Source organism: Podarcis pityusensis, assembly GCF_964106645.2.
Source record: "Podarcis pityusensis genome assembly, chromosome: 7".
Lineage (NCBI taxonomy): Eukaryota > Metazoa > Chordata > Lepidosauria > Squamata > Lacertidae > Podarcis > Podarcis pityusensis.
In genome coordinates, this window is record NC_138031.1 from 23,054,796 (window position 1) to 23,077,709 (window position 22,914).

At 44.8% G+C, this 22,914-nt stretch overlaps 1 protein-coding gene across 4 annotated transcripts in view; it reads left to right on the forward strand.

Annotated features, from left to right (window-relative positions):
- The first annotated feature begins 3,199 nt into the window (after window positions 1–3,199).
- Window positions 3,200–22,914, forward strand: part of NCALD (neurocalcin delta) — a 62,907-nt gene continuing 43,192 nt past the window's right edge. Inside the window, exon 1 of one of the 4 annotated variants that reach the window (XM_081013209.1) lies at window positions 3,200–3,378. The gene's annotated coding sequence lies outside the window, so the exon portion shown is untranslated. Of the gene's footprint in view, window positions 3,384–3,732; window positions 4,053–4,137; window positions 4,282–22,914 lie in introns of those variants that run through there. The other 3 variants (XM_081013208.1, XM_081013210.1, XM_081013211.1) reach the window with 3 other exon arrangements.

The window sequence follows — 22,914 nt, forward strand, 5'->3', positions numbered from 1 at the left end:
GTACACATGGACTTCTATTTATGATTAAGTATTCAGCTGTGCAGCTTTACTTAGACTTGATAAAGATAAAAGAAGAAACAAGATGGTGCTTGTTAGTATGAAGCAGCACGGGAAAATGAGAATTCTTCCCTTTTTTGAGGGAAGTGGGAAATACAATGGTACCTCGGGTTACATAGGCTTCAGGTTACATACGCTTCAGGTTACAGACTCCGCTAACCCAGAAATATTACCTCGGGTTAAGAACTTTGCTTCAGGATAAGAACAGAAATTGTGCTCCGGCGGCGCGGTGGCAGCAGGAGGCCCCATTAGCTAAAAGAATGTCCTACTTGAGAAATAATAGTTAAGAGTAAAGAGGGTGGATGCAAAGGAAACTTCTTATTGTGTCAAGAATGGCTCAACCTGCTATAACTTGGTTATGTGCAAAATGAAAAGCCAGGTTGCCATACCTAGCACCCCCCCCCCCCGAGTGAGAGGCAAGGGGGAGGGAAAAAATGGAAATGCTTTTTATTGGTTTTACAAAATAAATCTCACAGTTAACATATTTAAGTTTTAAAATCAAGCAAGAATCTTCAAACTTCCCTCCTCCCCTCTGTGGGTCCTTTGTATATCTAAATCAACTACATATTATAATTCATCTGCATTATAGTCCTTCAAAATATCCAAAGTCTATGTAACATTGCAAGAGTTATTGAAAGCCTGCCAAAGAGCTCAAATGATTACAGTGTTCTTTTAAGTACAATCTGTATTTGTCCCATTCTCTATTGAAGTTTTGATCCTCCCGATTTCTGATTTTCCCAGTCAGTCTCTCCATCTCTGCATAATCTAGTAGTTTCATCTGCCAGTCTGCTTTTGTCAGCATCTTATCCTCTTTCCAATCAAGCGATGTAAATTTGTGTGTGTGAAATAAATAAACAAATGACAACGATCCAGGAGGCAAGTAGATGTACCCCCCCACCTACAAATTCTTTAATATGGCATCCCAAGATGAAGAAAATAAAACAGATATGTAATGGACCACTTACATTATGGGAGGAGAATTTCTATTGAAGATTGGTAAGTAAAATTTCCCAAAACACAGAGGGTGCATGCTGGATTTGTGCACATTGTCCGACCCATGAAATAGAACAGGGGTCAGCAAACTTTTTCAGCAAGGGGCCGGTCCACTGTCCCTCAGACCTTGTGGGGGGCCGGACTATATTTTTTTTTGGGGGGGGGGAATGAACGAATTCATATGCCCCATAAGTAACCCAGAGATGCATTTTAAATAAAAGCACACATTCTACTCATTTAAAACATGCTGATTCCTGGACAGTCTGTGGGCCAGATTTAGAAGGTGATTGGGCCGGATCCGGGCCCTGGGCCTTAGTCTGCCTACCCTTGAAATAGAAGGAACCCTTCTAGTAGGAATACCCATCTCTTTGTCAGATTCTGTTCTTGAATTTCCACTAAATTGGAATTTAACACCCCTAAACATGACTAAGGACAGTATCTGGTTCTAGGTGGAAAGACTGTTGGACCAGAAAATTCACTGGAAAAGGGTGGATCCAATGAATCCAATCGGTTATCAAATGGCACCACCTACATTCTGAAACATAACATTCATATCCCCAAGGAGGAAGGGTCAGAGCCAGCAGATTGGTGGTGGGACACCTAGGAGAGGTCAGAGGGAGAAGACTGGGAGGAGGGGCTGGATGCTGAAGGGGCAACAGGATTTAGTGAGCAGGAAGAGCCTGTGGCAGGCAGCAGTTCAGACTCTGAGGCTGAAGCAGAGGAAGGGGGTCAAGAGGCTGCTGAAGAATCTAGGGAGTCTCCTTCTCCCGCTGCAACAAGCTCCCCTCTCCCATGGTCTCCATGAAAGCACAGAATAATGAGGAGAGGAGGAACCTTAGAGAGGGTGGAAGAGTGGACTTTCAGTCCTGGCAGCTGCTCCATAGGGGCAAGACCTACTGGGAATTGTTGTTGAGACCACTACGCCGAGTTGTATGTTCATTTCCTTGAATAGTTAACTTCACTGTCAATGCAGATCTGCTTCCTTTATTGCTGACCTGAGCCTGACTCCAGCCGTTACACATACATCCAGATTGCTTGATCGCAATCAGGGCTTTTTTCATCTGAAACCCACTGGAACTGAGTTCCGGCACCTCTTTGTAGCGTACCAGCAGCTGTATAGCGGCATGGCGCCCAGGGCTGCGTGTCAGAGGCTTCGGGCTGCATGCCTTTCATGGCTTTGTGTCAGAGGTTATGGGACAGCGAGGCGGAGGCGACACTTTAATGTGGCCGCAGCGGGTTGTCCATCAAAAAAAAAAGTGGGAGTTCCTGCACTTCTTTTTCTAGAAAAAAAGCACTGATCATGATAATACAGCATAATACTGTTGGAAAGTAAGATGCAAGCTAGTTTGTTGACATTTATCTCAAATCTCAGGTGCCTGGAATAGCATTTTTCTGAGGGCTGCCCATCATTTCATGTTCTGTACTCCTGGTACAGATACCCACACAAAAGCACATCTCATAATGTATGTGCGGCACACGTCCGTTTAACTGTCAACTGAATAAAGGCCTTCTGTCGTTGTTTTAAACCCATCTGAGGGTGAATATTTAATTTTAGGCTGCGTATACCTTCCTTGAAACCAAAGGTAACACACACCACTAACCACAAAGCACTAACCACCTTTAGTTATTCCTAGTTTCATCAGATCAGGCTGTGGGACATTCTATCAATGGACGTATTTCTGAGATTTTATACCTTGCTTTTCTATCTGACGCTTTTCATTCATTTCTCTTTAGATTAACATTTATAAGCTGCTTTTCCCATTCTTTTTAGATTAACATTTATAAGCTGCTTTTCCCATCTCCCGAAAAGTGCAAAGCAAGATGCAACAGCATAACGAAACGAAACGGGATTAAAAAGAACCCCACACACCCAATTCAACAGATGCAACATAAAAAATAAAATCTGGCTTGTACGTTCCCGACCGTGGGCTTTGGTCTGCCTGCCTGTTGGAAGACAACATTTCTGGTCCTTTGCCGTGGAGGAGCCCGACCAGATCCCCGGACGGGTTCCAACGTGCACACACACACGCGTGTGTATGACAAACGACCTATTGAAATGGCTTCCGCGCGCCGTGCTGCGGTTGCCACGACAACCAATGCTCTTTTGGTTTTGCATCGGGCCATGTGACAGCGACTTTGACGTCAGCCGGAGGCAGGCGATGTGGTGGGAGCTTGGCGAGCCGGGGGAGAGTGAGAATCTCTCCGCTGGAGGTGGAGGCTGCCGGGCTTATCTCGCTGGCTCTTGCGCGCGCTCGCCGCCGCCGCCTGCCTGCCTGCCTGCCTCGGGCTGCCGGAGCATGGAGCACTGAAGAGCTGCCTTTCTGCACGGTGAGGTAAAGAAAGCATTAATATTATTAGTATTATTATTAGCATTGTTCTCTCCCCGCGCGCCACAGCAATTCCACGCCTCGCTTTCCTGCCCGCCACTATTGCGCTTGTTTCGGCCGCTTGGCGAGTTTCCCGCTAGAGGAGCCGCGGAAGAGGCGCTTCGACTTCTCCCTCCACGGACTTGAACCGGCGGCGGCGGCGGAGGGAAATGAAGCGGAGGGATCCCAGGCGGGACACTTCCCAAGCCCCCCGGGATAAAGCGTGTGTATGTCTGGGTGGGGGAAACACGAGTTGTGTCTGGAGCCACGCTTCCGCCCAGCTTCCCCAAGGCTTCGGGGGAGCCTCGGAGCTTTAGGTCGAGGCTTTCAGTGCGCGCTCATGAAATTGCCTTCCTGATCCGATTAAAGAGCCCGCTTTGGCCGAGGGCTCTCTTTTTACGCAGCGCCTTGGCGGCGCTTGCCCGAAGGGGGCCCCGATCCTCGGTGTGGGGGGGGGGCTTCCTCTCCCAGGTTACGGGCTAGACTGCAACCTGAGCAGGGGGTTCCTCGGGAGGAAGTCCCGTTGAATGCCCTGGGAGGGAACTTCTCAGGGCGCGCAAGTGTAAGGAGGCTGATGGGGAAAGGAAGGAGGTTAGCACAACAAACGCTGAGAGCTGCATTCTCTCCCCTTCCCCGGTAGGCGAGATTTTGTTTCAGTTTGCAGAAGCATCTTATATTTGCAAGGGGAAAGGGTGGTAAACAGGCTGTAAGCAGCAGGGAAGGGGTCTCAGGAGCAGCCTGACAGCGTAATCTGAAATGTGTGCTGCTGAGATACTAGATGAAAAGTAGTGAACTGTGTGGCTCTTTTCCCACTCTGCCAATCCCACTTGTAGCTTCGCCTTTCAAGTTCTTCTGCGGCGGAAAAGTAAGTTGCAAGAGCTAAAAAAAGGATACCTCAGTGGAACATTATTGTCTTCTTCTTTGAATAAGTAGAAGGCTGCTTCCTCCGGTTCCCTTTGTTAAGGGAAGGGTGGGGGAAGATGGTTGTATTATGTGCAGAAATATTATTTGTGCAGAAATATTATTTGATAGCGGAGGATATGGCTATGATGGGATATGGGTGTTTGCCGATGTTTTCCACCTTCAGAACGGAGGAAGGCTCATGAATTAGAACAAAGATACAATGCACTGCTTGTCTCTTTCTAACCAAAAGTGTAGGGCTTTATTATTACTAGCAATAAAAGAAACCACATTTCTTTGAAAAGTCTTGTGGATCTCTACACTGCATTTGAAACACGCATGCACTAGTTAAACAAAGGCGCGAAAGTAATGTGGTTAAACTTTTCAGGGATATGAATGAAAGCAGCTTTGAAAAATTATTGCAAGTTATCTTCCTTTGGTGTGAAGGTTTAAGTGAGAAAGCAACTGTAGATTTGATTTTCTGGGAGTTGGAGAAATAAATGCACTGTCTTTCTCAACATGCTTATGCTGAAACTTATTCAAGTTGTTGTTTTATATTAACTTGTGAATGATGTTCTTTTTTAAAACTGCATTTTCTTGTGTTTGGCTCATTTGTGAACATTGGGAGTTGCTGCCCAGCTTCCCTGCTTAGGTAAAACGTAGCTAAGCAAATCTCAATGATTGCAGCTGTTTCAAAGTACCACAGGGAATGTAATTTTACTGATCTATTAAAATTCTACATGGAATCCCTCCGGGGACAAACAAAGCCTTTTAAACGCCCCACTGTGTGTATTAATCAGTTCCTAGACTTGAAGGCAGGACTGTGAGCCCCTTTTGCCTACAAACAGTAGACCAGTTGTTCAGTTGTAGGGAAATATTGCTTTGAATAATTGCTTTCAAGTGTAGAAACTTTATACAGTAGTCTAGCCCTTTGACTTCCTGAATTGCTGCACAGTACTTGAAATCCACAGTCCTTTATTTGCTTGAGAATAGTCCTGTTGGGTTGCATCCTCAGCCCTGTATTTACTCTGAAGTAGCCCTGCTCCGAAACAGTGAGTTGTGGAACTGGAATGAATGTAGGAGTTGCAGCAACTAGCTCAACATTTATTAAACCTCAGACTTCTGGGCTTCTAGCCAGACCTTGTAAACTCACACTTTTGAATACAACCACACTCTGCATCTGAAGTTCAGTTGAGCAGATGAGTTATTTGGTTTATTATTGAAATCCTTTTTGTGGCTAGTGCACATGTATGTTGTAGATTTATAGAATCTCTATCTGAAGTCCACAAAAAGGGTTCCCCTGAAACAAGGATGGGGAACCTGGTTGGGAGTTCAACACCCACCAGCCCTGACCAATATGGGCATTGCCAAGACAGGAGCTGTCATGCAACAACCTCTGGAGGGCCATAGATTCCCCATTCTTGAAACTGAAGTGGCTGTTTATCACAACCCACACCTAATCCCAGATCGGTCCCTTTGTTAGAGGACAAATGTTGTTGTAGTTGCCCACCAAGTGTTAGATTTGCTGGTTGGAAACAGAAGTAACTGTGGGCGCTTATGTTCTCAATCAGGGTTTCACAAACCTGGGTCTCCAGCTGTTTTTGGACTACAGTTCCCATCATCCCTGACCACTGGTCCTGCTAGCTAGGGGTGATGGGAGTTGTAGTCCAAAAAAAGCAGCTGGAGACCCAAGTTTTGGAAACCCTGTTCTAAATCCAAAAAGTATTCAGACACCAGAGTTCTTCCACACTGCCAGCTCCTGTTGTATAATAACCCCAAGTTCCAGTGGATGTTGTGCAGGGGACATGGGATGAGTTTGTGATTTTTTCCCCAGGGTTACAACATCAGAAAGCGATGGAGTGCTGTCTCCCTGGAATGGGGGGTGTTGTGATGGGGACGTCAGATCTGTTGCATGTCAACCAGTCATGCCCTAGTGAAGAAGCTAGGGAGGGGTGGGGGACCATGTTAACGGTAAAGGTAAAGGGACCCCTGACCATTAGGTCCAGTCGTGACCAACTCTGGGGTTGCGGTGCTCATCTCGCTTTACTGGCCGAGGGAGCTGGCGTACAGCTTCTGGGTCATGTGGCCAGCATGACTAAGCCGCTTCTGGCGAACCAGAGCAGCGCACGGAAACGCCGTTTACCTTCCCGCCGGAGCGGTACCTATTTATCTACTTGCACTTTGATGTGCTTTCGAACTGCTAGGTTGGCAGGAGCAGGGACCTAGCAACGGGAGCTCACCCCGTTGTGGGGATTCGAACCGCCGACCTTCTGATCGGCAAGTCCTAGGCTCCGTGGTTTAACCCACAGTGCCACCCGCGTCCATACCTCCTTCCTTTATTGTGCAGCATGGCATGCTTGCTTGAAACATCTATTTTTGTTCTACTATGCCCAGTTTCAAATTTAATTCAAAAACTTCTGAATAGTGGGAACCCTGTCTGGGGGGCACCATGCATGCCATCCACGTCTCGTGTGAATTCGCCCGCTTGCGTAGTTAAGCCAAACCTGGACTATTGGTGGTGGCATGGAGCCTGTGCACGAGGCTGGGCAATCCAGATGGGCAAAACGATTAACTATATTGTAGTGTCCACATTGCAGCTTCCATAAAATGGACCAAGCCAGCTTTCCCCAACCTGGTGCCCTCCAGATGTTTTGGATTACAACTCCCATCTGCTCTGGGTTCAATAGAGTTTGATAGGGATTTCTACCTTGTATCTAGACAGGGTCTGTTTGTGAGACATCATTAAACAATAATAGACTGTCACTTGGTCAGACATGTTTCAGTGAGCTCGATCCTTCTTAAATTCTTGTTGGCAGCACTAGATGAGATCATTTCAGTATATTTTGAAACATAACGATGCCACTTGTGATTATTATTCATGTATAATTCAGTTTGGTTTCATTTCAATATTGGCCACTGGCTATAATAGAAATGCAAAAACGCAATGCATAACATTTTAACAAAATCCATATTTTAAAGATTGTTATGAAGGGCAACGGAAGTGTCAGCCAAAATTAATTGTCATCATAGCAGCCGCAGCTTGAATTTCAATGAAAGTTGTATGAGTTGAATGCAAGCTGCTGACTTGAGTTATACTTCTTGATATCTGTTAGCTAACAAAATTAATGAGCTGATCAAAGCATGATTAAGCATGATTAAGTAGGATTAAACATGTTTGGTTTGTACTAACAAAGTAGGTGCTCTGTGTGTGTGTGTGTGTGTGTGTGTGTGTGTGTGTAAAAACAGCCATTGTGTTGTCCTACTTGCAAGTGATTTGAAAGCAAAACTAGTCATTTCTTTTGGCTGTGTTCACACATAACGTTAAACCATAGTTAATGTTTAATTATGTTTAACTGTGTCTCAATAAAATGAGCAGTGTCCCTACCTCATTCCTATCCTGTTCCTTGGCTGTGCTGCACTGGGAGAACAGACCACAACTTTTGGCCTGTCACGCCGCTTGAAACTGAGCTCAGGGTTTGTTTTCCCCAAATAAATGATGAGCAGGAAGCCAACAACAAACTATGGCTACCAACTGCAGTTTGCTTGGAGAGCCGTAAACCATGAGCCCAAGTTCAGATAACAAAGACTCATCATTTGTCGTTCATGGTGTGATCAAGATTGGGGGAGAAGAGAAATGGGGATATTTAAACACTGTGTGCCAGCTTGCTGCTTGTTCATGTTGAACCATAGCTAAACATAAAATGTTAAACTTTGATATGATGTGTGAACCATTCCATAGACTAGAGATAAGAGAGTGCAACCAACCAAATGTTATGCAACCTTCACTCACTTCCATGGGCCTAAAACCCCATTAAAATGGGAGGCTGCACCATATGTGTTATCAATTTCTGCATAATTCCAGCTAGTTATGGGGCTTTGTTACTGTGTCTTCTTATTGCTTCTACAATCGTACGAAACAAGCAGTGGTCATCCAGCAGGGATAGAGAGAGCTGGAACAAATCAAGCACACGGCTGCCCAGCATCTAATTATTTGAAGCTGTTGCCTTAGCATTTGACCAGTTCAACTGTGGATAGAGCTAGCCCCCGCTGCCCCAATGCAATGGTGGCTCCTAGGAGTCAGAAGAGTTTCTACCCCTGTGTTCAAAGTGGGCTGGGCTGGTGGGTGGTTCTCAAAAGACTTCAGTACGGAATAACCCCAAAATTCTTCTTCTTCTTTGGCAACCACTCGTAGCCGAGTAAGATTGTCTTCCAAAAACACGGTTTTAACAATGAGTCTGTAAGTGACTGTGGAGGCCAATTCTGGATCCACACATCCTTCCACAGTGGTGACATTGGTTTCCGGGCAGGAGCTGATCACGGTGTGGATTTGCCAAGCGTGCCTTCCTCTTAGCACGTTTCTCCCTTGCGTCCTGAGTTTGAGTGTCTTCAAAGCCCATGACACCTTTGGTAAAGGCTGTTCTCCAACTAGAGCACTCTCAGGCCAGTGTTTCCCAGTTATCAGTGTTTATACTACATTTTTTTTAGATTTGCCTTGAGACAGTCTTTAAACCTCTTTTGTTGACCACCAGCTGCTTCCCATGTATAATAAGCATCAGCATTGCACAGGACAGAAATGACTTCTGGCAATCACATTGCTTACCATATAGTGAAACCAAGTTTGTCTGCAAGTACAGCACTGGTTCCTGCGGATCTAGTCCAGGAGGGAATGGCCATGGGATAGACTGTATTTCTCAGGGGTGGCGTGTCTTGGGAGAAGAATACCACGTTGCGGTCTCCCTTATGGTGCAGACACCACCTGGCAATTATGCAAGTATGTACCCATTTGCCTACTGTGCATCCCTGTGTGGGGACATATTGTAGAAGTCAACCCACTTGGTTGTGGCTAACCATGATTTTATAGCCTGATTTGCAAGTAAGGCTGGATACTGTAGAGTTTCTTGTAGTTCTTCAGTGGGATAGACTCCCCCCCTCCCCCAGTTTATTTTATAAATACCAGGGCTTGCTGTTTTGGCAAAATATTGAGTACTTAGGAAAGCTGGCTATTGGACCATTTAGCTCAGTGTTGTCTACACTGATGGACAGTAGCTTTCCTGTATTTCGTACAGAGGTTCCCCCCACCCCATCCCTCGCTTGAAATGTCCGGAGTTGAATCTGAGGCCCTTTTCAGGGAAAACATTTGGTCCTCTGTAGAACTGCAGCCCCCTGGTCTCAACTAACAGGGTTCTGAAGTGTGGGCACACTTCTCATACATGTGGTGAAAGCTATATATACTTGTTAAGCCTGCTTTTAATTTTTGCCTTCATTTTCATAATCATTCACTTCAATGGAGTCACAAAAGAATGTTACCATATTTTTTGCTCTATAAGACTCACTTTTTCCCTCCTAAAAAGTAAGGGGAAATGTGTGTGCGTCTTATGGAGCGAGTGCAGGCTGCGCAGCTATCCCAGAAGCCAGAACAGCAAGAGGGATTGCTGTTCTGGCTTCTGAGATTCAGAATATTTTTTTTCTTGTTTTCCTCCTCCAAAAACTAGGTGCGTCTTGTGGTCTGGTGCGTCTTATAGAGTGAAAAATACGGTACATTTAATGCTTTTTGATGTCTGCATGTTCCTGTGCATTTTGGGGAGGAGACCGTGCTGCTGAGAGTCCATGGCAAAGACCTGTTAGCTTGCCAAAGCCCATACTCCATACCTCTGAGGTGGTCTGCTGTATACCATGCTCTCTGCCACAGGGCTGTACAACTCACCAGAGTGTGTTAGGCCTCTTCACCAAGAGTGGTTTTGAACATTATGGAATAGCAGGTGAGGAGGAGGAATTTGTATCCAATTTTAAATTTATTACTTACTTATTTACGATATTTGTAGCCCAGTCTTCACTGAACATTTCCTGTCCCAGAGTGGGAAAGTAAAGTAATAAAAAGAAACCAAGATAAAAAAAAGATACAAAAATTACCAAATCATACAAGCAGATCCAATAAATAACATATTAACAGTTTTGTCCTAAGATAAACAAGCAAAACCATGACAGCAAGCATTAAAATTCCCAGTTCAGATACCGAGGTGAACACACACACACGATTCAAACGGATTAAGCAACTAGCACTCTTTGCAGCAGTTCCCACCCTGTTTTCCCCTCATGGCAGCCCACTCACTTCCCCTCTGTCTCTCACATTAAGAGGGCCCCACTCTGTGGCAACAGACAAAATCTGGCTCCTTTTGCACTACACAGTTAAAGCAACATCATACAACTATAAACAGTCATGTCTTCCCTCAAAGAATCCTGGGAACTGTGGATTGTTAAGAGTGCTGAGAGTTGTTAGGAGACCCCTTATCCTCCCCCCCCCCACCCAGCTACAATTCCCAAAGTAGGTTAATAGTCAATCCCTTGCCCCAAGGAACTCTGGCATAGCAAAAGGATTAAATTTATTTATTTATTTCTTGAATGCAAAAAAACCCTCTTGCATTGACTTAGTGCACCAGCAAACATTACTTGGGGCAGGATTCTCCCCTTCCCCCCACACCTCCAAAATTGGCAGGGGGACCCCCATATCAGTGTGTGGGGAGAGAGGAGGAAGAATTCTTCCATCTGGCAAGCTGATTTTCTTGCACATACAGAATGTCTGCAATAGCATGACGTTGAATTTCACTTGGTCACTATTCTGTGACATATTGCTTGGTCCTACCAAAGGGGTTACACTATTGAGGATTCTGCGTTGCTCCCTTCTATGGACCATCATGGCTGTCTATGCATTCCCCAGATAAAAACACGGTCCTCCCCCACCTTTCTATATGGCTTTCTTGGCATTATTTATTCCACAGGTTACACAAGGATTTGGCACGTGTCCCTCCCATTAGTCTTAATTCGAGGTGCACGTGCCAATCCTTTGCACGCACTCTGGGATGAATCTGCCTGCTTCACTGATCACCTCTTTTTATCCATGGAGATGACAGAGTCTTAGTCATCATTATAAGAGACACGGAGCATGGTTTATAGCGCTTTCCCTTAAATAAAATATCGGCTAACAAAACAAAACAACAAAAACCCCATCATGAAATCTCACCTGCTCTCATACACTGAGTTCATTAAAACCAGATAGAATTTGCAAACAGGCTCAAATTCTGAACGTAGTTGATCTGGTTATTACTGTGCTTTTTTTAATACGTGTATGCGTGTGTTGACCTTTGATGGGGGAGGTCAGTGGCAATAAATAAAACGTCAGTCCGGTTTCTCAGCTACATAGGAAGCTGCCTTTATACTAAGTCAGACCATTGGTACTGTATAGCAGTGGCTTTCGTTGGATTTCAGACAGGAGTATTTCCCAGCCTTACCTGGAGATTCAGGGATTGAATCCAGGGGCTTCTGCAGCTTCAGCCTTTCTGCAAATAGCACAAGCAACCACACATTTGTGCACCGGAATGGAGCAGGACTGCAAAGTACTACCATGTGAGGCATAGAAGGGCCTCACATTCAGTGTGCTTGGCCTGAATTAAGGGGTGAAAGGTGGCGTGAGTTAAGAGTTTCAAACGGCTCCATAGGGCCCTGTGAGGATCTGCAGCCATGTGTACACAATGTATCATCTATGTGTTGTTGTTTAGTCGTTTAGTTGTGTCCGACTCTTCGTGACCCCATGGACCAGAACACGCCAGGCACTCCTGTCTTCCACTGCCTCCCGCAGTTTGGTCAAGCTCATGCTGGTAGCTTCGAGAACACTGTCCAACCATCTCATCCTCTGTCGTCCCCTTCTCCTTGTGCTCTCCATCTTTCCCAACATCAGGGTCTTTTCCAGGGAGTCTACTCTTCTCATGAGGTGGCCAAAGTATTGGAGTCTCAGCTTCAGGATCTGTCCTTCCAGTGAGCACTCAGGGCTGATTTCCTTGTTTTAAGGAAATCATCTATGTAGTTTTATATATATTTTAAGAAGAAGCCTTTCAATAATATTTTTGTTGAGCTTGCAAAGGCAGTTGGTTCCGTACTTAGTTGCACCTGTTTCATTTATTGCTTTTTCTAATAAGTCTAACTAGGCTGTTATAAGGAAACAATTTTTAACAAGTGTAACTTAGCATACCAGGAGAATAAAGGAATCTAATACTTTTTTGGAGTTTTAAAAAATGAGCAGATATTTGACGCCTTTCACCAACCAGTTTTAACCACAACTGGACCTCTGTGGAGTTTGCAACAATCAAGACTCACTTTATAAATCAATCCCAGATGCAGTGCATCTGGCATTCAGTCATTACCTCATGGTCTCTTGGAACCCCAAGTACAAAAATTGAACCCCAGAATATTTTTGGTTTTCATCTCCTCAGGAGACTGTTCTGCAGAAGTCTCTGCTGCGACAGTTGATTGCTGCAACAGATTATTAGGAAAAGAGGCTGTTTGGGCTGTATTCTTGCTGCAGTTTAACAGAGCAATACCATTATGAGAAGGCAGGAGGGAATTGCATTGTTACTACATTGGTGAAAGGGCTGCCATATCCCATACATGCCCAGGGGAAAACTAGAAAAGACCAAAACAACCATCTGCCATCCCTGGAAACTTCACCAGTGCCCACCAATCAGGAGTTATGCTGGCAATGAGGTCACACATAGTGGGCATCAGTTAACTCCTTCCTTCCTTCCTTCCTTCCTTCCTTCCTTCCTTCCTTCTATATAATTCTTAACACTTTGCTCTCTAAGCAATACACAATGGATTTCAAAATATAAGATCAGTTAAAACTAACCACAAAATCAGAAAAGCTTAAGATGCCTGCTGATTTTTATTTTTTTTTAAAGTCTTCACCAAGTGCCTGAAGTTTAGTTGGGAGGAGGTGTCTTGTGTGATTTCAGCTGGGTGGGAGTTCCACAGAACTGAAACCACAAGACAGAATTGCACAGCATCCTGGCTCTGTACATCTGAGCCAAGTCACTGACCGTGACTCTCCCGAAGACCTCAGTGACTGGTCAGGCATACAAGGAGTAAGGCAGTATCCCAGGCCCAAGTTATTTAGGACCTTGTAGATTAATTCAAGAACCTTGAACTTGGCCAAGAAGATTAATGTGCTGGAGACTCCTATTTTGAGTCTCCCTACAGCAGGAGAGGAGGAAGTCCCCCTTCAATGCCACACTAAAGCCTATCGACAGGACGACACCATGAACCTGTAACCTGGCTCCCCTTGCAGCCCCTCCGCCCTGGCCATCCATGTAAGCCCAACCACCAGTGGTGAGTCCCAGCAGCATGACTGAAGTGTTCTGCTGATGAGCTGTCTTGGCAATGGCCAAGAAGCTTGGTATCTGCTTCTGCCAAATCCACCTCAGCTGGTGGATCTTGAGTATAGCGTTTCATCTCCCTAAACAGTAGGGAATAAAAACTGAAGTTAGAAGATCAGCAATTTTGCAATCATTTTATACCCATCCAATAATTTATGTAGTCAGATTTGCACTTCAGACAGAGATATGTTATGGAAATATAATTAGAAACCGGAGCTCAAGGATGATGGAATGTAGCATTTCCCAGAGGAAGCCTTGTGGAGAAGCATCTCTCATCATAATACGGGCTGAAATTCTATAGTTAGAGGAAAGGAATGTGCTCTTATGGTATTCTTTTCTTTTATGTCATCTCCCTGTTTCTTTTGGCTGGTTTATCTTCATTCTTTGGGTAAACTTCACATCCACAAAATCATTTATCTAACATTCAAGATCCCCACCCCCATACTGGCGTTCACCTTGATTTTTGCGACAGGATTTCAGTTGTCGCTATAGTGTTGGAGATTCTAGTTACAGGTAGGTAGCCGTGTTGATCTGCCATAGTCGAAACAAAATTAAAAAATTCCTCCCAGTAGCACCTTAGAGACCAACTAAGTTTGTTATTGGTATGAGCTTTCCACACGAAAGCTCATACCAATAACAAACTTAGTTGGTCTCTAAGGTGCTACTGGGAGGAATTTTTTAATTTTGTGTTGGAGATTGTTAGGAGTTTCACTAGCAGCCTGATTTTAGCAGCTCTCTGAATACAACTGAACTATTACAATCTTTCCCAGATTTTGCTTTGGTGCAGTGGTTACTCACTTGTGCATTATCTAGACCCGGGGGGTGGGGGGCACCGTGGTTCCTTCAAGATATTGATGGCCTACAAATCCCACCATTTCTGACCATTGGCCATGCTGACTGAAGCTGATGAGAGTTGTAGCTCAGCAACTTCCAGAAGACACTCAGTTTGTGGATACATTGCAAGTGGGAGAAGGAACTCTCAGAACTCAGAAGTACAGAAGTTGTTTGGAAGTTGCTACATTAGTGCCATGGGTCTACTCCAGCTGATACCTGACCAAAGGGTCTACCTGTAATGTTGCCCTGGGCAAGCTGGAAAGTGGATTTGTGCATGCCTAGTCATATGTATATTAGGACTGAGCAATATCTGGTTGTCAACGTTGTGATATATCACCAGCTAAACATCGCGATATACCAATATATAGTGTCTGACATAAGGATGCTATATAGAGGCACTGGCTGGCTTCACGGCTTTCCCCACATTGTGTTTTTTGCACAGCACACACACACATCATGATTCACAATATATTGCCAGGTCAAAAATTATGAAACTGATATGATATGGACTTCAAATTGGTTTTGGACGATATATCACCCAGCCCAAATGTATATGGTTGCTGCATCAGGCAGAGAGAACAATTTGCATGAAATAAATATAGAGCAGCCCTGCCCAACTTCTGACCTCCAGTCCTGAATTCAGCCCATCTGCTGCATGCCTTCTCTATGATTTTACAACTCCTCTATGCTTATGCTCATGCTTGCTCCAAGTGCCGGGCTGATAACACAGTAAGAATATCATGCCCCATACAGGGCTGCTGAGCTATGTACAGCCTTCTGGGTCAAAAGCTGGGTGGGCCTGGGATAGCAGATGCATAAAGTTATCTGCCAGTTTGGACTCCTTGGAAAACCCTGCCTTGAGTAAACATGGGAAGGCTATGGGCCAATGGATGTGAAAACCTGATGTTGCAATTGGTGTGCCTGCACAGAATGGTATTTTATCTTTTCTGCAGACGTGCTATATTGCTTTTCAGGGCTGAAATCTGACATGAAACGTAAAGCTAACTGAAATACACAAGAAAGCAGCCCAAACTTCTATAGCTTTTAGTGAGTTGCAAATGTACAAATAGCTCAGTGCTATCTTCCTGGGAATGTTTAAAATAGAAACATTCTATTTATTCCAGAGCTCAAAAAACAGTGGTGAACTCCAAACATAATAGCTCTAGCAGGTGCTGCTGAGGAACTAAGTATTTGCTTCATGCTGGCCTACGTGATTTTTTTTTAACAGTGGGAATCTGAAATGACACCATTAATTATAGGTATCAATTATATTATATAATTAGGCAAGGATGTAAAACAATTCCAGATGCCAGCCCTTATGTTCCTGAGTAGAAAATGGAAATGTTGAATCTAGATCATTGCTGAATTTTTGGTATTTAGGATTCTTTCTACTAGCAAAGGCAGAGTCATGGAAACAAATGTTCTGAACCAACTGGCAGGTGTTTTTTGTTTTTGTTTTTTTAAAAAAAAAAGAGTTTTAGAATTTTCAAATACTCCCCAGGAAGTTGAGCCCTTGAAATATTTCCTTTCGAATAAAGAAATCCCTCATGAGCTTGTGTTGCCAGTGTTCGAAACTCCCATTGTTCTAGGCGCATTTTGTGACACGGAATTTCATTAGCTTGAGCAGTTTCTGAGCTCTGGGCAAAGTACTGCACCTAAGATTTCAGATTAAAACTGCAGAGTGGAAGGAAAGGAGGACCTTTTTCTGCCTCCCGACTTCCCGCTACTCTCTGAAGGCTGGAGAAGAGACTCTCTTAAGAATATTAGTGGGGTGGGCAGGGGAAGGACTAGACCATATGAAAAATTAACATAATATTTAAGCTGCAGTTCATTCATTTTCAGCTTTGTATTCTTGTTATAAAAAAGCACGCCTAGACGTTCCGTTGTTGTGCCCATAACCTAAGTTTAAGGTGCTGTTTAGCTCCTAGCTTTCATATCTCGGTTTCTAACACTGTGTGTTGTGTAATAAATTCACATTGCCAGTTCCATGTTGTTAGAGAAATGGAAGCTGAGGTTGTTGATGCGTTCTCCCAACTCATTTGTGCACCATCCATTCCTCTGTTCTTTTGTGTGGAGCGACAGCTGCGTAACAGGGTTCTCTCAATCACTGGCTTTGCCGTTTGGGTTAATGCAAGTCCAATTAGCGCAATTATATTTCGGCAGTGAAGCTAGACTCTGCCTTCTGTCAAGGCCTTCCCCGCCCTCATCACAGTTGTTTGATGGGTCACTGAGAAACCATTTTGACCTCGTTGATATATTCTCATTGACAAGCTGGTTTGTGTTTTTTATACACGGTCTCTTATGGCCCAAGGTCTTCTTCAAGGAAGAAAAATGGTTGGCCTTTTGTAAGAAACCTGAGCCCTGTTCATTTGTTCAAAGAATGCATGGAAGTGGGGCTTTTTTTCTAGCTGGAACATGCCAGAACTCAGTTCTGACACCTCTCAGGTGGGCATCATTGTCATTATGAGAGAATAAGGGAGGCATTCATTGTGAGTTCCAGCACCTCTTTTTCTAGAGAAATAGCACTGCGTGGAAGTATAAAGTTTGAAGGGGATGTGATTCTGCATGTGCCAGCCTTGCTCCCAAGATCTCCATCCTCACCGATTCCTATGACCTTCCTGCATTGAACAGGAATGTCTGAAGGAGGGTTTCCTTTGTTTGGGTGGACATGCTTGCAGTCCTCCCCCTATAATCGGAAACCCTACATTATATGGGTTCCCAGTCACATGGAGGATTCTTGGCACATCCAGCCAAATCCACAAAGAATCCCCCTTCATCTTCTCACTCACTGTGGGACGTTCAGGGTGGCGCCAGTGAGGACAGAGTCACTGGGGAGCAGTAGGAGCTTGTGTGGTGGGGGCAGAGCTGCACCTGACACTGGTGTCGATGCAGCTTACCTGGATGAAGCTGAGACGGGACAGGGTGGCAGTGAGATCAAAGATCCTTGATTGGCGCTGTGATAAAGCCAGTCTACCACTCCTGCCAGGGCACCAAGGCATCCCCAAACTGGCCACCACCCCCTGCCCTCCCCAGCACCAACCAGGCAACCTGCAACAATGCCAGTGGCTCTGTCTCATCATCCAGGCTGTTACTGATCGTGCACAGGGATAGGCCCACTTCCCTTCCCAACTCTATGCCCCCCCATGACCACATCCTTTGATGAAAAGTCTCCTACTGAAAGCCGGCTCATGCAGTGCTTGACTTTATTCCAAACCACTTGGGTTTTGGTTTGTCAGCTAGGTTCGAACTGGTTCATAGCGATTGGTTGCATGAATAAAAGTTTGTTATACAGTGGTGCCCCGCAAGACGAATGCCTCGCAAGACGAAAAACTCGCTAGACGAAAGAGTTTTCCGTTTTTTGAGTCGTTCCGCAAGACGAATTTCCCTATGGGCTTGCTTCGCGAGACGAAACGTCTTGCGAGTTCTTGCGAGTTTGTTTCCTTTTTAAAGCCGCTAAGCCGTTAATAGCCGCTAAGCCGCTAATAGCCGCTAAGCCGCTAATAGCCGTGCTTCGCAAGACGAAAAAACCGCAAGACGAAGAGACTCGCGGAACGGATTAATTTCGTCTTGCGAGGCACCACTGTATTTGCCTCCGAAAGCAATAAGGGAGGCAAAGGCTCAGCCCTCAGGTTTGTGAACTAAGAAGAAGGCAGAAAACAGAAAGGGAAGGTGGAGTAGAAGGGGGGAGTAGAGGGGAAAGGTAGGTGAAGATGATCAGTTTGGCAGTGCCTGGATGAAGTAGTGAGTTGTATATAAACATTTGGCTTGTAGCCTCTTGGGACCTGGCTGATATTTTCTTGCTGCTTGTTTTTGCTTGTATGGAAGCATGTGCCATACCTGGTGTCCTTGGTCTTCTGTCCAGAATGTTCTTCCCATCAGACTGGGATGCAGCCATTAGCCTCTTGCCTGTGCAGGTGGAGCCAGTGTGTTAGCTTCTCAACAGCTCTTTACTGGGAGGGGACAGGTTGAAATGCCAGGGAGAACAGTGCAGATTGGATTGGCTCAGCTGATGTGCCCACCCTGACCTCTCCACCACCTCCCCTCTTCCCCTCATGGCAAACAGTAGCAACACTATGGTCTGCAAATGACACACACCCACACCCCTCTCTCATAGCCCCTTCTGTCTTGCAAGGCTGAAAATAGTTTTATTTGCAAGTGGGGGTGGGATAGTGTTCCATGGTGCATTAAATCACTATTGGGTTTTCCAAGAGCACCTGAGCACTGATGTAAAAATCTAAAATCTCTATAGCTGATGGCCTTCTGCCTCAATATGGGATATACGGAGGCCCCAGGGCGCATTTTCACACCTTGCTGGAGATATTCTTTGCCAACCTTTCCTTTGTTCTATGAGATTGAACTACAAGCGCTATGGTTTCATTAAGGACTGTCTTGTTTCTTTATCTGTTGATGGTTTATACCCATCTTTAGATCAGGCGACTCTCAAGGCAGTTTACAATGGATTGCAACAATACTTTTTTTTTTTATAGAAATAATTAGAAATGGATATGCAGCCCAGCATCTTTCCCACCGTACATTTAAAGCACAAAGCTACATACCCCAGCCCCCTGAACAAACTACAGTTCCCAGGATTCTTTGGAGGAAGGCATGTGCTTTAATTGTATGCGTGGATGTGACCTGCTTCCCTTCAGCTCTTTTGTCCCAGGGCAGCTGGCAGTTGGAGGAGAATATTCATAGAATTGTAGAGTTGGAAGGGATCAGCTCCCTGCAACGCAGGAATATTTTGCCCAACATGGGGCTCAAATCCACGACCTGGAGATTTAAGAGTCTTATGTTCTACCAACTGAGCTATCAAGGTGGAATTTCTGGCAGAGAAAAGGGAAGTCAAGCTCCCCACAGCTGCTCTGTCTCTAGCTGATGAATAGGGTCTGGCTGGTCTTCTCCTTGCCGTGATGTTCTTCCTGGGAGGCCAGTGGTTCAATCTCCCAGTGGACATTAGATCTCTGACTGAGGGATGGAGCCAGTGTGTTTTCCTTCAGATCAGTATCAGATTTTCTTTCATGCCAAACTTAGACCCTTTGTGAAATGCTTTACCTAGTTTTCTGTTTCTTCCTACTCTTTGGTGTGGGTGTGGTATTTATTTGTTTACAGCATTTATGACCCCACCCTCTAGCCAAAAAGACTCTCAGAGTAGCTTAAAAAAACCTGTTCTAAGATAGTTCCTACTCAGGCTCACAATCTTAAGAGACATGACACATAAGGAAAAAGGAACAGGAGGGAGAAGGGAAAACCAGGCTCAAGCACAGTTTAAAGTGGCAGCGCTTAAAGTTATGGGCAAGTCAATTGCAGTTCTGACTGTTCTGCCCTTGATAAAGAGCAGTCCCTCCCCGAAGCACTTGCCCCCCAGAGCAGATCCAGGAGCATTATTGGCTCCTGCCCCATAGTTCTTCCCTCTGACAGCTGACTTGATGGCAGTTACAATAGTCACAGGAGAGGGCTTGTTTTTGGAGGCAATCTCCTGCAGAGCAGCTGTCTTACCTGTATTGAATTGTATTGTTTTTGTGGTGGCGAAACCTGTGACTGATGGCTTGACCTGGCACCTGCTGTAATGTCACAGAACCTTCATGAATATTCCTGCTTCTCAGTGTTATCGGAATGTTTGCGTTTGGATTCTGTGAGGGGAAGTTGTCAGTTTGGCTGGGATTAAAACTCCTTCAAAGCCCATGGGACTTGAATCTGATTGTACCTCCTATGAAAAAAGCCATGGCCCTCTTTCTTTTGTTTTTGTTCTTACCTTTACCTTGTAGCTTCAGGTCATTCTAGGACTGGGTGGTGGTGCTAAGACATCATAGAAATGGGGGATGTAAAAGATAGCACCAGCACATTCATTTACATATAATTAGCATATTTAATGGAGACATTTATCGTGTATCATGGTTGGATCTTTTCCCAAACATGTTTCTACCTGTGGTTTCAATGCAGGCGTATACAGAGGAGTTTTATTAGTTTTGTTTGAAGATCACTTAATCTTATTTCCCTGTGTTGTGGTAAAGGGGACTCTTCAGGTGTTCTTCTTTATTGTTCTAAGGATCTACTTTAAGGAGGAAGCAAATACAGAAACATGAGCAAAGGCAATTAAATAGTATCACACCCTTTTGTACTTTGTAGTTGTTCTACAGAAGACTATTTTTAAACTTGTTGCCGTGATAGGTGTGTTTTATTCCGTAAAGACAAGGACCCAGTTCCTCATTGTCCGTTCTATTGATGTCATATAGACTCGCACTACATTGTGCGCAACTTGGTCTAACATATATTACAACAAATGACAGGGCCAATGCGTAATCTTCTGTTCTGTTTTGGCAGCGCTCGCATGTCTCTCTCTAATAAATCAGTATTTGAGTTCACAGTGAGGTGCATGATGTTATTTGCCAAAGTATTCACACCAGTATGTAGCTGCCCCATCTACATTCCTGGAAAAATATGGTCTTCCCTAATCATAACAAAAGGTTAAACAATGAGAGCCCAAGATAATGGTGTGTAGGGAGAGTGGGCTCACCACCAAGCTCAGTCTCCCTTCAGCCAGCCTCTGCCTGCCTGCCTGCCTTCTTATTTACAACCAGAACAGAGAGTGGCACTGGTGGTTAGTTCTTTCTCCTTAGTCTCAGTGTTGCAGTGGTAGAACTGAATAGGAAGGAGGTTGGGAACCAGTGTAGAATTAGTTGGCTCTGCCTGTCATTGTGTCATGGGGGTGTGTGGATTAGTAATCACACAGTTGAAAGATGGAGTTAACTTTTTATTAGCAAAACCACAATCTCCATAGACTTGGTTGAGTGTCAGGCCTAATGAGCAGAGCAGATCATTCCAAGTGGTGGTCCTCGATGAAAATCAGTTGTATAGACTGAAAGTCTTCCTCCTCACAGCCATCTAAATCCTTTCCTCTCCAAGGCCTTTTCCAAACAATTGGAAACTGTTATGTACTGAAGTTCTCACCCTGGGCCAGCAGGGGGATATTGTAGATAGTTATGCAAATGAAGGATCGAAAGTGATGTTCAGTGATTGGATAGTTTTAGAAAGTTGCTACCGTTACGTTCTACTGGAGCTCTATATAAGCAGGCTGACTGAGCCCTTCAGTTCAGTTCTGTTCTGGCCTCTGAATAAACAAGAGCTGTTTGAAGAATCGCTGTGTCGTCTGATATGTTCACCCACAACTTAACAGAAACCATGCCTGTGTGTAGCAGATCTCTGCTCTGCCCTGTTCGTACCTCTTCTGGTATGGGAAACCAGGAGGGAATGCACCTTGTCACAGCAGGAGGGGGAGGCACTCATGACTCTTCACCAGCCAAACTCATGTCTGCCTCTTGGCCTCCCAATCTCCAGCTTCAGCTTCAGCTCCTGCCTCTGATTCTGGACTTCTCTCTGCTACAGACACTTCCCTGCTCTCTAAGCCCCGTTACCTCTTTAGCTTCCAACGCTGCCTCCTCCCAGTCTTCTCCCTCTGACCACTCATCATTGTCCCACCACCACTCCCCAGGCTCTGAGACTCCTCCTTCTGAGGCTTCCCCAGCTGGTTCCTCCTACTATTCCTCTGCATCCAACCAGTTCATGATGCATTGACTCTGACTGCATCTGTGGCTGGGCTTCCTACCTTCTGCCCTATGAGTGCCAGTGGGCACCAGATGCCACTGCCAGACCCAGAGGGCACAAATTCCAGCCATGTTCTGAAACCCAAGCTTTAAAAACATTAATTCGCCCCCCTCCCCTTTAAAATTAAGTTGTTTGCAGTAGCTGCCCTGGGAATGATGGAAATTTGGAAACAATACATGACAGTGATACATTTGGTAATAAAACCTAGTCATCTGCCCTTCTGTTTCATTGGTGTGTTAGTACACATTGTTCTTCGCAAATTAAATTTAGCTGAGGCCTTTCTGTTAAGCTGACAGTATTAACCAACTTGCAAATGATTCACTGTCCATCATTCACTATTCTTTCTTAATTAAGTGTGCCTGCTTTTGCAGGTGGACATTTTTGTTGTTGTTGTTGTTGTTTATATCATATTGGTTCTAAATTCACAAATGTTAACAAAATGATTGTGTGCTCTCTCTCCCTGCCTCAGCATGGTGATAGTTTGCTTCTTCTTTCAGTACTTCTTCTAAGGCTGAGCAATGACACCTTGGGAGGTAAATATTAGAGATTTCCATAAAAGGCTCTGAGGGGCGGGGAAGTACTCATTGGCTTGGGGGGGGGGAGGAGTACTCATCGGCTATGATTTTATTGTCAAGATGGGCAGGTTTCATTTATTTAAAACATTTCGACACCACCTTTCCATAACAGCACCCATCCCTGGAATGGAACCACAATGAAACAATAAAATCAACTGCTCAAACAAATCTATATGACAAAACGGTGCTGGAGAACATTACTCGCAAAGCCACTTCAGGCAGCCATAAACAGCTGGCAGCAAAGAGGCAGCGTTATTATGTGCTCAGACTTGTTCTGGGGTGGAATCTACACACACATTAAAAACGTTCTGAAAATGCTTTTTTTATTAAAGTGTTTTTTAAAAAAACATATTGGCTCACCATCACCACCTAGTGTTACATTGT